Below are 13,455 nucleotides of genomic sequence, written 5' to 3' on the forward strand. Positions count from 1 at the left end.
GTAAAATGTATATACAATGAAATATGGAAATCTTAAAGTATGCATTCATTGAGTTTTGACAGCTGCACACAACTGGTTAATCCAGAATGCTATCAAAGCAGATAATGTAGCATTTGTTTTTTATTTAATTTTTATTATAAATATGTTGTTCTCAAAAATGTGATAGCATGACTAGTTAAACTGAAAGGCTACAGTCACCTGCCCCTTCCTCTCAATCTCATCTGTCTGCTTCTCAAAGGCAACTACTTTCAAATCTTTTACCTACTTCTGGGAATTCTTTCTATATCCCTGTATAGAATGTTAATACTTCTATTTCTTAAGTTTTCAATTTTAGAATTTTCTCTTGGTTAGCTATTTGGAAGAATAGGATTTAGCTACCTCAAACAATTCCTTAAACATATGCTTTTTCTTCCCTCCACCCTGAATATATTTATAGCATGTATTTGGTTAAATTAATATGCAGTGTTTATATTATTTCAACTATGAAAATATTGCTCATAGTAGACAGTAGATATGATCACATTCTATATCCAAACTTTGTTTTTTTCCTAAGTTACTAATCACCTGTTTTTTGGTTGCTTTTAAAATATTGTTGTTGTTGTTCAGTCACTAAGTCATGTCTGACCCTTTGTGACCCCATGGACTGCAGCACTCCAGGATTCCCCATCCTTCATTATCTCCCAGAGTTTGTTCAATTCATTGACATTGAGTCGGTGATACCATCCAACCATCTTATCCTCTGTCATCCCCTTCTCCTCCTCCTTTCGATCTTACGCAGCATCAGGGTCTTTTTCAATGAGTTGGCTCTTCGCCTCAAGTGGCCAAAGTATTGGAGCCTCAGCATCAGTCCTTCCAATGAATATTCAGAGTTGATTTCCTTTAGGACTGACTGGTGTGATCTTGCAGTCCAAGGGACTCTCAAGAGTCTTCTCCAGCACCACAGTTCAAAAGCATCAATTCTTCTGTGCTCAGCCCTCTTTATGGTTCAACTCCCATATCTGTACATGACTACTGGAAAAACTATAGCTTTGACTGTATGGACCTTTGTTGGCAAAGTGATGCCTTTGCTTTTTAATACTTTCTGGGTATCTAGGTTTGTCAGAGCTTTCCTTCCAAGGAGCAAGCCTCTTTTAATTTCATGGCTGCAGTCACCATCCACAGTGACTTTTTGGGAGCCCAAGAAAATAAAACATCTGTCACTGTTCCACTTTTCCCCCGTTTATTTGCTGCGAAGTGATGGGACCAGATGCCATGATCTTTGTTTTTTTAAGGTGGAGTTTGAAGCCAACATTTTCACTCTCCTCTTTCACCCTCATCAAGAGGCTCTTTAGTTCCTCTTCACTTTCTGCCGTTAGAGCGGTATTATCTCCATATCTGAGGTTGTTGATATTTCTCCTGGCAATCTTGAATCCAGCTTGTGATTCATCTAGCCTGGCATTTCGCATGATGTATTCTGTGTAGAAGTTAAATAAGCAGGGTGACAATATACAGCCTTGTTGTACTCCTTTCCCAATTTTGAACCAGTCTGTTGTTCCATGTCCGGTTCTAACTGTTGATTCTTGGCCTGCATACAGGTTTCTCAGGAAGCAGGTGAGGTGGTATTTCCATCTCTTTAAGAATTGTCCATAGTTTGTCGTGATCCACACAGTCAAAAGCTTTAGTGTTGTCAGTGAACAGAAGTAGATGTTTTTCTGCAATTCCTTTGCTTTTTCTATGATGTTGGCAATGTGATCTCTGGTTCCTCTCTGCCTTTTCTAAATCCAGCTTGCACATCTGGAACGTGTCTCTCATCAGTTCATGTCTAAGCTCTCTAAGAAAACTTTCAAAATCTTTTCAATGTGGTTTAACACATTAAGTAGCGCACCAGTTCCATTTTCTCTCAGAGGCATCATTCCAATCTTTACTATTTGTTCCCTAGGCCCTGAGGGCTGCCCTCAGGACCCTTCTTCACCTCTTCTGGCCCGTGTTGGATTTCTTATTTCTGGATCCTACATCTTCTTCATGGTTTCATCCCTCTTTTTGATGAAACACATCCTGCAGTAGTTTTTTGAACAGGTAAACTCTGAAAGTCAAGTCTTTTTATACCTCCCCTATCTAAAAGTGTGGTTTTTCTGATAGCTCAGTTGGTAATGAGTCCACCTGCAATGCTTGAGACCCCGGATCAATTCCTGGGTCAGGAAGATCCCCTGCAGACTGGAAAGGGTACCCACTCCAGTATTCTGGCCTGGAGAATTCCATGAACTGTATAGTCCATGGGGACAGTCCATGGGGTCACAAAAAGTTGGACATGACTGAGCAACTTTCGTTTTAAGGGATCTGAAAGTATTTTTATTCTAGCATCATATTCCAGTGATCATTTGTCTATCAGTTCAGTTCAGTTCAGTCGCTCAGTCGTGTCTGACTCTTTGCGACCCCATGAATCGCAGCATGCCAGGCCTCCCTGTCCATCACCACTCCCGGAGTTCACTCAAACTCATGTCCATCGAGTCAGTGATGCCATCTAGCCATCTCATCCTCTGTCGTCCCCTTCTGCCTTCAGACTTTCCCAGCATCAGGGTCTTTTCCAGTGAGTCAGCTCTTTACATCAGGTGGCCAAAGTATTGGAACTTCAGCTTCAGCGTCAGTCCTTCCAATGAATATTCAGGGTTGATTTCCTTGCAGTCCAAGGGACTCTCAAGAGTCTTCTTGAACACCACAGTTCAAAAGATTTAAAAAATATTTATTTATTTGGCTGTGCTGGGTCTTAGTTGCAGCATGTGGGATCTAGTTCCCTGACAGGGATGGAACCGAAGCCCCCTGCATTGGGAGCACAGAGTCTTAGCTACTGGACCACTAGGGAAGTCCCAGATTTTCAGTGTTTAGAAATATCTTCATTTGGCCTCCAGTCCTTTTTTTTTTTTTTTTTTAGGCAGAGCCAGGGCAGGGTAGGGGAAGGAATTCAGTTACTCACAGTGTTAAATGTTCACATTGAAATCAAATGAAACAAAATAAGGATAAAGTGAGACCTTGATTAATACATCATCCAGGAACAAAGCAGCTGAAAGCAGAGTGAAGTGGAGACTTATCAGAGTGCTCTTTTGACTCTGCCTAAGGCAGGCAGCAGGAGAGGAGATGTGACAGCACCCTCAGTTTCCTGCCAAGCTCTAGTGGGGCTTCAGTATTGCATGACTTTAGTGTCTCTATCTGCTCAGAGGCCAGACTTCTAGGCACTGAGCCATGGATGACAAGAGCTCATGGTCAAAGTTTGGAGATTTGAGACTTCTTTCTTTTTATAATGTCCTAGATGGGCTTCTTATTTGCCATCTGGGCTTCCCTGGTGGCTCAAAGGTTAAAGCGTCTGCCTGGAATGCAGAAGACCCGATCCCTGGATAGGGAAGATCCCCTGGAGAAGGAAACGGCAACCCACTCCAGTACTCTTGCCTGGAGAATCCCATGGAGGAAGGAGCCTGGTAGGTAGGCTACAGTCCATGGGGTCACAGAGAGTCGGACGTGACTGAGCGACTTCACTCATTCACTCACTCACTCATGGTACTGCTGCCACCTAGTGTTAAGCAGAAGAAAGCGTCTTACGACCGCCAGGAACAGTAAGACCATAAAATAACGCAAAAGCCACCTTTTTCTGGAGAAGCCAATGGCAACCCACTCCAGTACTCTTGCCTGGAAAATCCCATGGACAGATGAGCCGGGTAGGCTGCAGTCCATGGGGTGGCTAAGAGTCTGGCGCGACTGAGCGACTTCACTTTCACTTTTCACTTTCATACATTGGAGAAGGAAATGGCAACCCACTCCAGTGTTCTTGCCTGGAGAATCCCAGGGACAGAGGAGCCTAGTGGGCTGCCCTATGGGGTCGCACAGACTCGGACACGACTGCAGCGACTTAGCAGCAGTAGCAGCAGCACCTTTTCCTAACCCCTTCAGCCTGACTCTCCTCCATTCACAGGAATATATAAATAATCATTTCTGTGCCCAATCAGGGCACTAGCAGAGTTCATAAAATCATAGGGGGAAAAGGTGAGGCTTAGCCAGATTGATCCTGTTCCAAAATAATTTCTTCAACCATCTACAGCCTAAGAGTTCCCAATGAAAGCTGTGAGGTTTGTTTTGGTTCGCTGAGTGTTTTCCTAGTAGGGACCTGGGGCAAGTGTTAAAACTAAAGATTATGTCAGCTTGAGTATACATTCTTAATTCTTACCTCTAGGGTAGTGCTATCCAACAGAAATATTATGCAAGCCACATATATGATTTTTAATTTTCTAGTTATCACATATTAAAATATAAATAGAAACATGAAGTTAATTAAATTTAATAATACATTTGCATTATTTAAAGAACATATTTAATTTTAATGTACTTAAAATAGACTATTTTAGTGCAGTTCAGTTCAGTAACTCAGTCATGTCCGACTCTTTGTGATCCCATGGACTGCAGCACACCAGGCCTCCCTGTCCATCACCAACTCCTAGAGCTTGCCCAAACTCATGTCCATTGAGTCGGTGATGCCATACAACCATCTCATCCTCTGTCATCCCCTTCTCCTCCTGCCTTCAATCTTTCCCAGCATCAGGGTCTTTTCCAGTGAGTCAGTTCTTTGCATCAGGTGGCCAAAATACTGGAGTTTCAGCTTCAGCATCAGTCCTTCCAATGAATATTCAGGACTGATTTCCTTTAGGAAGGACTGGTTCGATCTCCTTGCTGTCCAAGGATCTCTCCAGAGTCTTCTCCAATGCCACAGTTCAAAAGCATCGATTCTTTGATGCTCAGCTTTCTTTATAGTCCAACTCTCAATCCGTACATGATGACTGGAAATAATAGGATTAACTGGTTCTTATTTGGAAGACCTAACGGGTTCACCCCTAATGGCACTCAGCATAAAATGGGGGTGCAGACCTGTGCAATGACAGCTGAGACTAAGCTAGTGAAATGTTTCTCTTAGAGCCAGGGCCCGCTTCTCCCAGGGGGGTGACTCTGGGTTTGTGACCAGCAGGGGTGGCCTGTCTGTATTATATTTGTGGTATCTGGTTGAAGTGTTCCGTCTACAAACCTGACCCAAGCAATATCACAGAAGAGGGGCAGGCCAAGATTGTCTGGGTCCTGCGGGGTGTGTTGGAGAGGAGTGTACGGTCAGGCCCCCCAAGATGCCTGTTGTTTTGCTCTGTCCCTCCCCTGCCCAACCAGTGCCTGCTTCACCTGTACCCTACACACAAGACTCACCTTCCTAGTTCTTTCCCCAGACCCCAGCTGGTGATTATTCTTATCAAAAGGGTTATGAGGAGAGGGGCCCCCTACTGTTTTTCCTGGTAACTAATGAGCCCACCTGATGTCAATTTTGGCTGTAATGGGCACCCTCCCCCTCTCCCAAGGAGTGAAGCCTGCCACCATGCCCTGCCTCCCATCACCCCACATGGTGGGGTGCTCCCCCAGGACCTTGCTTCAGACAGGTAGGCTCCCCCATCCATTAAACCGTGATGTCTCCTTCGTGCACTCCGGGCTCTTTCTTTGGTCTTGAAGCTGGGTACATTTAGGGATTATAGGCCTGCGGGGTACAGCCCAACACCACCCAAAAGCCCTCCCATTCCATCCCCACCCCTAGCTTGTAGAACATCTTTTGGTTCATACTTCCCCTCTTTGTGAAATCAGTATGTTTGGGCGCTTCCTTTTTTTTCAGAAGAGCTGCAACAAGTCCCTGTGAGGGTTCAGAAGGCAGCTCCTCAGCAGCCACACCCCCTCGAACATGTACATTGTTCCATGTACAGGTCTCATGGTTGCTTCTTGACGTGGTTTCTCAGGAGACAGGTAAGGTGGTCTTGGTATTCCCATGTCTTCAAGAATTTTCCAGTTTGTTGTGATCCACACAGTTAAAGGCTTTAGCATAGTCATGAAGCAGATGTTTTTCTAGAATTCCCTTGCTTTCTCTCTGATCCAACAGATGTTGGCAATTTGATCTCTGGTTCCTCTGCCTTTGATCTCTGTTTCCTCTTCCTGCAGCTTGTACATCTGGAATTCTCAGTTCAAATAGTGCTGAAGCCCAGCTTGAAGGATTTTGAGCATAACCTTACTAGCATGTGAAATAAGCACAATTATACAGGAGTTTGAACATTCTTTGGCATTGCCCTTCTTTGCAACTGGAATGAAAACTGACCTTTTCCAGTCCTGTGGCCACTGCTGAGCTTTCCAAATTTGCTGACATATTGAGTGCAGCACTTTAACAACATCACCTTTTAGGACTTTAACTAGCTCAGCTCAAATTCCATCACCTCCACTAGCTTTATTCATAGTAATGCTTCCTAAGGCCTACGAGATTTCACACTCCAAGATATCTGGCTCTTAGGTGAATGACCATACCATTGTGGTTGTCTGGATGGTTAAGACCCTTTTTGTACAATTCTGTGTAGTCTTGCCAGCTCTGGTTAATCTCTTCTGCTTCTGTTAGTTCCTTACCGTTTTTGTCCTTTATGGTGCCCATTCTTGCATGCAATGTTCCCTCGATATCTCCAGTTTTCTTGAAGAGATGTCTAGTCTCTCCCATTCTCTTGGTTTCCTCTACTACTTTGCACTGTTCACTGAAGAAGGCCTTCTTATCTATTCTTGCTCTTCTCTGGAACTGTATCACCATGTGATTAAATTAAGCATGGTCTTTGACCCCTACATAGGCACAGGGCACCATGAGACCTCTAAGGAAGAGTGTCCATCTCAACCAGTAAGCATGGGCAGGGAAGGAGGAGGACTTTCTGAAAGAAGGGGCATGAGCCTCAGCTGTATCCTAAAGGGAGAGGAGGCCAAGAGGAGGAGGAATGGTATTCCAGGTCCAGGAAACAGGACGAGCAAGGCCTGGAGGCTCCTGTATGCAAGAATTTAAGAAGTGGTATATTTCAGTCAGAGCATCAAGAGACATAGAGAAGGTTAAAGGAAAAGTTGGAGAAGGAAATGGCAACCCACTCCAGTATTCTTGCCTAGGGAATCCCATGGACAGAGGAGCCTGGTAGGCTGCTGTCCATAGGGTTGCACAGAGTTGGACATGACTGAAGCGACTTAGCATGCATGCATGCATTGGAGAAGGACATGGCAACCCATTCCCGTATTCTTGCCTGGAGAATCCCAGGGACAGAGGAGCCTGGTGGGCTGCCGTCTATGGGGTCTCACAGGGTCGGACATGACTGAAGTGACTTAGCAGCAGCAGCAGAGGAAAAGTTTGCGACTCAGAGTCTGTGTCACCGAGGTGGCATATGCTCTCTTCTCAAGCTTGGGCTTTATCCTTAAGGCAACTGGAAGCCATTGAAAGACTTCCAAACAATGTGATAGGAGCAGATGTATCACATGGACCATCAGTTAATGCAGAGGGGAGAGGCGGCTTTGCTAGTAGTCCAGGTAGAGGGGGTGGTGAACTCCAGTAATGGGGGCCATTGGAGGACAGATAGAAATGGAGAAACAGTCATATGATAAAATCAATGGGACTCCAGGGCTAACTGGGGCAGGGTCTGGGAGATGGTGCTGTGAAGGCTGGTTCTCTAAGGGATTGTGTGCTTGGTGGCATCTCCATCTGGGACACAGGAGGATTTAAGTGGAGCCTGCCCTGAAGGGAAGAAGATGTGCTCAGGCTGAGTCTTAGTAGTGAGAGGCTGGAGATGATGTCCCCCTGGATGAAATCATTTTCCATATTCTTTTAAAGAAAGCAGCCAGTGTAGGTCACACTTCAGAATCATTTCTTTGTTTTTTAAATAAAAGGGTTAAAATGAAAGATTTGGATACGCGAAGGATCTAGCTCCAATTTTTCAGAAATTATGGCATGTAAGTTTCCTCATTGCCTAAGAAGTCAGGTGAGGTATTGCTGTGCTATAAATATGCCTGCACAGGGAGTGAATTACATTAGATGGGCAGCATGTCCATCGATTGTTTCTGACTCTTCGGTACTTTCTGAGTCTTTTATGCATCTGAATCTCTAGAAAACTGTTTTGGAGAAGCTTTGGCCTTAGCTCAGCCTTTCAATGACTTGCTTAAGGGCAGAGGTGAATGCAGTCATCTTCTTAGAACACAAGTGGATTTCCTAGAAAAAGAGCAGCAGGGAACACCATGAACAGAATTGCCTCATGCTCTTGGGACAATCTATTCAGCACCCAGGTCACTTGAGAAAAGAAACCCAAATCCACATCCAAAAAGTGAAGAGAGAGGGAATGTCAGAATTCTCAGAGCCTCTTAGTGCTTTTGCTACTTGAGTCCATTTCAATCTTCACCACAAACCACTGGGTAATGAAAATGGAGTTTACACACTTCTTTTCACAATATTATGGGATGTAGAAAGTCTAAATGAATTTGTTAGCATCCTTATTGGTGGTTTTTTACATTTGGTGACCTTCAGTGAGATGTTTGAAAAGTCCGTCAACCTCTTGGACTTACTACCAGCATGAACCCCCAAATCGACCCAATAGGTTGTATTCCACATGTGGAGCCCTGCAGACTCCCTGCTTGTGCTTTTCTTTTGTTAGGTTGCCTGAAGTGGAACTAGAATTCAAAGAGTAAGTTCCCGTGTAACTGTCACTCGGGGGTACTGAGGACTTTCTAAGTGCTAGTCACTATAGTAACTCCTTTGCAAACTCATTTACACTCCCGCACAATCCCACTTCACAGATGAGAGTGTGGGGGCATACAGAGGGTCAGTGAGTTATCCAGAGCCACAGCGGAGAGGCGGAAGAACTGAGATTCAAACACAGAACTCTGGAGCCTGCATTTTTTTTAATTACTTTTTTATCTTTATTTATTTGGCTGCACCAGGACTTGTTGTGGCACTTGAAATCTTGGATCTTAGTTTCCTCAGGTGAGGTCCAGTTCCCCCACTGGGGATTGGCCCCCTGCATTGAGAGTGTGGAGTCTTAGCCCTTGGGCCACCAGGGAAGTCCGGCCCCCATTTGATTTTGACACATGCCCTAGGCATTGGGCCGCTCACCCAGAGTGAAGTCTACATCAGGCCAAATAAAGACAGAGCCTGAGAATGGGGCTTTTAAGGGAGCTGTCAGCTCAAATAGTAACACTTGAGAATAGTTTTTACAGTTCTTTGCCTAACTCTTGTCTTGTTCTTAAACTATATGAAAATAGCAATGATAGTTATTTTAAAGCTGTATCTTATAACTTTAGCTGTAGTGACTATGATCTGTTAATTACCATTACCATTAATATACCATTACTAGATGCAGAAGCCAAGAATTTCTTAATTTTTATTAAAATATAGTGTTGTCAAAATGTTGAGTTGCATCATTCCTAGTAATCTGAATGGTGTACTAGAAAGTTCACCTCCTCAAATATCTTTTCCTTATGTGATGGATGACAGTTTAAGGTTAAATAATCTCCAGAATGCTTACCTGATACAACGTCTTATTCTCTGCATCAGTTATGTTCAGTTGCTCAGTCATGTCTGACTCTCTGTGACCCCATGGACTGCAGCACACTAGGCCTCCCTGTCCATCACCAACTCCTGGAGTTTACTCAAACTCATATCCATAGAGTTGGTGATGCCATCCAACCATCTCATCCTCTGTTGTCCCCTTCTCCTGCCTTCAGTCTTTCCCAGCATCAGGGTCTTTTCCAGTGAGTCAGTTCTTTGCATCAGGCAGCCAAAGCATTGGAGTTTCAGCTTCAGCATCAGTCCTTCCAATGAATATTCAGGACTGATTTCCTTTAGGATGCACTGGTTGGATATCCTTGCTGTCCAAGGAACATTCTAGAGTCTTCTCCAACACCACAGTTCAAAAGCATCAATTCCTTGGCACTCAGCTTTCTTTATAGTCCAACTCTCACATCCATACATGACCACTGGAAAAACCATACCTTTGACTAGATGGACCTTTGTTGGCAAAGTAATCTCTCTGCTTTTTAATATGCTGTGTAGGTTGGTCACAGCTTTTAAGTTTAATCATGCCCCACTTGTTTAGCTGCTTTTGCCCAGTTTTGATTGATGTCTTTATCAACCATTTAAATTTAACCATATGTAATTACATTTCAGGTTGTCTTTTATAAGCAGCACATAATCATATTTTGTTTCTAGCCTAGTCTGAGCAAGACTTTATTCCAGAGTGTAAAACATTTCCTATTAGCATAAGAATTGATGCATTTCCTCCTATTTCTGGAATCTTTTTCATACTCTCTTTTCGGCTCATTTGCTATATTTTCTACATTTTCTTCTCACTTGCCATTGTTTTCTTTCTTTCTTTTTTTTTTTGGTGATAATCTGAAAGGTGGTTCTTAATTCTAGTAGTGATTGCCTTTAAGTTCATTAGGTGTAACCCTTAAACTATGCTTCTTCGGTTGTCAAAATGAAGAGCAAATGAGTAATTTTTTTATATCATCCATTTAAGAATTAATAGGCTTCATTTTTGTTTGTCTTGTTTTGCTTTTACATCCACAAATTCTCATCTTTACTAATGTAATCTAGGGTCACAAAACTTCTCCATCCATGGCATTTTCCAGGCAAGAATACTGGAGTGGGTTGCCATTTCCTTCGCCAGCGAATCTTCCCAAACCAGGGATCACTCCCAGGTCTCCTGCATTGCAGGCAGACTCCTTACCCTCTGAGCCACCAGGGAAGTCAATTTATTATATAAATGTTCTTTTTCAAGATGTGGCTTTGGATTTTGCACTCAGCTTTGTAATCATATTTCCAACAATTATTTTCATTAAACTGAATATTTAATTGACTTTCTACTTTGCTGCCAACCTCTTTATGGTGTGGTACAATGTCTTCCACTATAGATTGCAGGTAAGAATTACCTGGAGATTGTTTTTTATAAATTCACATTCCCTGATTCTACCTCCCAGGTAGATATGGTAATTATGTGCATCTGGCACAACTTTTGCATGACCCTTCTCTGGCTTCAGCCTTATTGTACTCTGACAATTGTAGCCTGAATTGCTGCAGGGGAAGTTGTGGGAGAAAGGGTGGGGGAGGAGGGAAAGGGAGGACTTCAAGAAAGGATTTCCGAGGAGGAGGAAGAATTCCTAATATTCCAATAAGTCCAGAAGATGCTGAAAGCTTCTCTTTACAGTCGCCCCCACCACCCTTATCTCCAATCCCCAGTTAAGAACTGAAGATTGAGAAAAAGGTTTGAGAACTGATTTTGAAACAGGAGGTTAGAGGGCAGGGCACAACCTTTAAAAGAATGACAGAACCCGAGGACATGAAATAAACTGATTAAAAACCAACTAGGTTCAAGATGGTGGATAAGTTGACTTCCAGTCGACCTTGAGCCTCAGTATCAGTTCAGTTCAGTTTCAGTTCAGTCGCTCAGTCGTATCCAACTCTTTGCGATCCCATGAATCGCAGCGCACCAGGCCTCCCTGTCCATCACCATCTCCCGGAGTTCACTCAGACTCACGTCCATGGAGTCCGTGATGCCATCCAGCCATCTCATCCTGGGTCGTCCCCTTCTCCTCCTGCCCCCAATCCCTCCCAGCATCAGAGTCTTTTCCAATGAGTCAACTCTTCCCATGAGGTAGCCAAAGTACTGGAGCTTCAGCTTTAGCATCATTCCTTCCAAAGAAATCCCAGGGTTGATCTCCTTCAGAATGGACTGGTTGGATCTCCTTGCAGTCCAAGGGACTCTCAACAGTCTTCTCCAGCACCACAGTTCAAAAGCATCAATTCTATTATAAACAGAGCTGCAATGAACATTGGGGTACATGTGTCTCTTTCAATTCTGGTTTCCTCGATGTGTATGCCCAGCAGTGGGATTGCTGGGTCATAAGGGAGCTCTATTTGCAATTTTTTAAGGAATCTCCACACTGTTTTCCATAGTGGCTGTACTAGTTTGCATTCCCACCAACAGTGTAAGAGGGTTCCCTTTTCTCCACATCCTCTCCAGCATTTATTGCTTGTAGACTTTTGGATCACAGCCATTCTGACTGGTGTGAAATGGTACCTCATTGTGGTCTTGATTTGCATTTCTCTGATAATGAGTGATATTGAGCATCTTTTCATGTGTTTGTTAGCCATCCGTATGTCTTCTTTAGAGAAATGCCTATTTAGTTCTTTGGCCCATTTTTTGATTGGGTCGTTTATTTTTCTGGAGTTGAGCTGCAAAAGTTGCTTGTATATTTTTGAGATTAGTTGTTTGTCAGTTGCTTCATTTGCTATTGTTTTCTCCCATTCAGAATGCTATCTTTTCACCTTACTTATAGTTTCCTTTGTTGTGCAGAAGCTTTTAATTTTAATTAGATCCCATTTGTTTATTTTTGCTTTTATTTCCAGAATTCTGGGAGGTGGATCATAGAGGATCCTGCTGTGATGTATGTGCTGTTTATAATAGCCAGGACATGGAAACAACCTAGATGTCCCTCAGCAGATGAATGGATAAGAAAGCTGTGGTACATATACACAATGGAGTATTACTCAGCCATTAAAAAGAATACACTTGAATCAGTTCTAATGAGATGGATGAAACTGGAGCCGATTATACAGAGTGAAGTAAGCCAGAAAGAAAACACCAATACAGTATACTGACACATATATATGGAATTTAGAAAGATGGTAATGATGACCCTGTATGCAAGACAGCAAAAGAGACACAGATGTATAGAACGGACTTTTGGACTCTGAGGGAGAGGGAGAGGGTGGGATGATTTGGCAGAATGGCATTGAAACATGTATACTATCATGTAAGAAACAAAGTGCCAGTCTATGTTCGATACAGGATACAGGATGCTTGGGGCTGGTGCATGGGGATGATCCAGAGAGATGATATGGGGTGGGAGGTGGGAGGGGGATTCAGGATTGGGAGCTTGTATACACCCGTGGTGGATTCATGTCAATGTATGGCAAAACCAATACAGTATTGTAAAGTAAAATAAGGTAAAAAAAAAAAAAGGCATCAATTCTTCGGCGCTCAGCCTTCTTCACAGTCCAACTCTCACATCCATACATGACCACAGGAAAAACCATAGCCTTGACTAGACGGACTTTAGTCGGCAAAGTAATGTCTCTGCTTTTGAATATACTATCTAGGTTGGTCATAACTTTTCTTCCAAGGAGTAAGTGTCTTTTAATTGCATGACTGCAGTCACCATCTGCAGTGATTTTGGAGCCCCCCAAAATAAAGTCTGACACTGTTTCCACTGTTTCCCCATCTATTTCCTATGAAGTGATGGGACCAGATGCCATGATCTTCGTTTTCTGAATGTTGAGCTTTAAGCCAACTTTTTTGCTCTCCTCTTTCACTTTCATCAAGAGGCTTTTTAGCTCCTCTTCACTTTCTGCCATAAGGGTGGTGTCATCTGCATATCTGAGGTTACTGATATTTCTCCCAGCAATCTTGATTCCAGCTTGCGTTTCTTCCAGTCCAGCATTTCTCCTGATGTATTCTGCATATAAGTTAAATAAGCAGGTTGACAATATACAGCCTTGACGTACTCCTTTTCCTATTTGGAACCAGTCTGTTGTTCCATGTCCGGTTCTAACTGTTGCTTCCTGACCTG

At 43.3% G+C, this 13,455-nt stretch overlaps 1 long non-coding RNA gene across 1 annotated transcript in view; it reads left to right on the plus strand.

Annotated features, from left to right (window-relative positions):
• The window catches only part of LOC138929866 (uncharacterized), a 70,025-nt gene extending 57,178 nt beyond the window's left edge, over positions 1–12,847 (plus strand). The window contains exon 5 of the long non-coding RNA XR_011446068.1: positions 12,233–12,847. This is a non-coding gene — a long non-coding RNA (uncharacterized lncRNA). The remainder of the gene's footprint in view (positions 1–12,232) is intronic.
• Positions 12,848–13,455: the final 608 nt, after the last annotated feature.

This window comes from Ovis canadensis, chromosome X, assembly GCF_042477335.2.
Source record: "Ovis canadensis isolate MfBH-ARS-UI-01 breed Bighorn chromosome X, ARS-UI_OviCan_v2, whole genome shotgun sequence".
NCBI classification, from domain to species: Eukaryota; Metazoa; Chordata; class Mammalia; order Artiodactyla; family Bovidae; genus Ovis; species Ovis canadensis.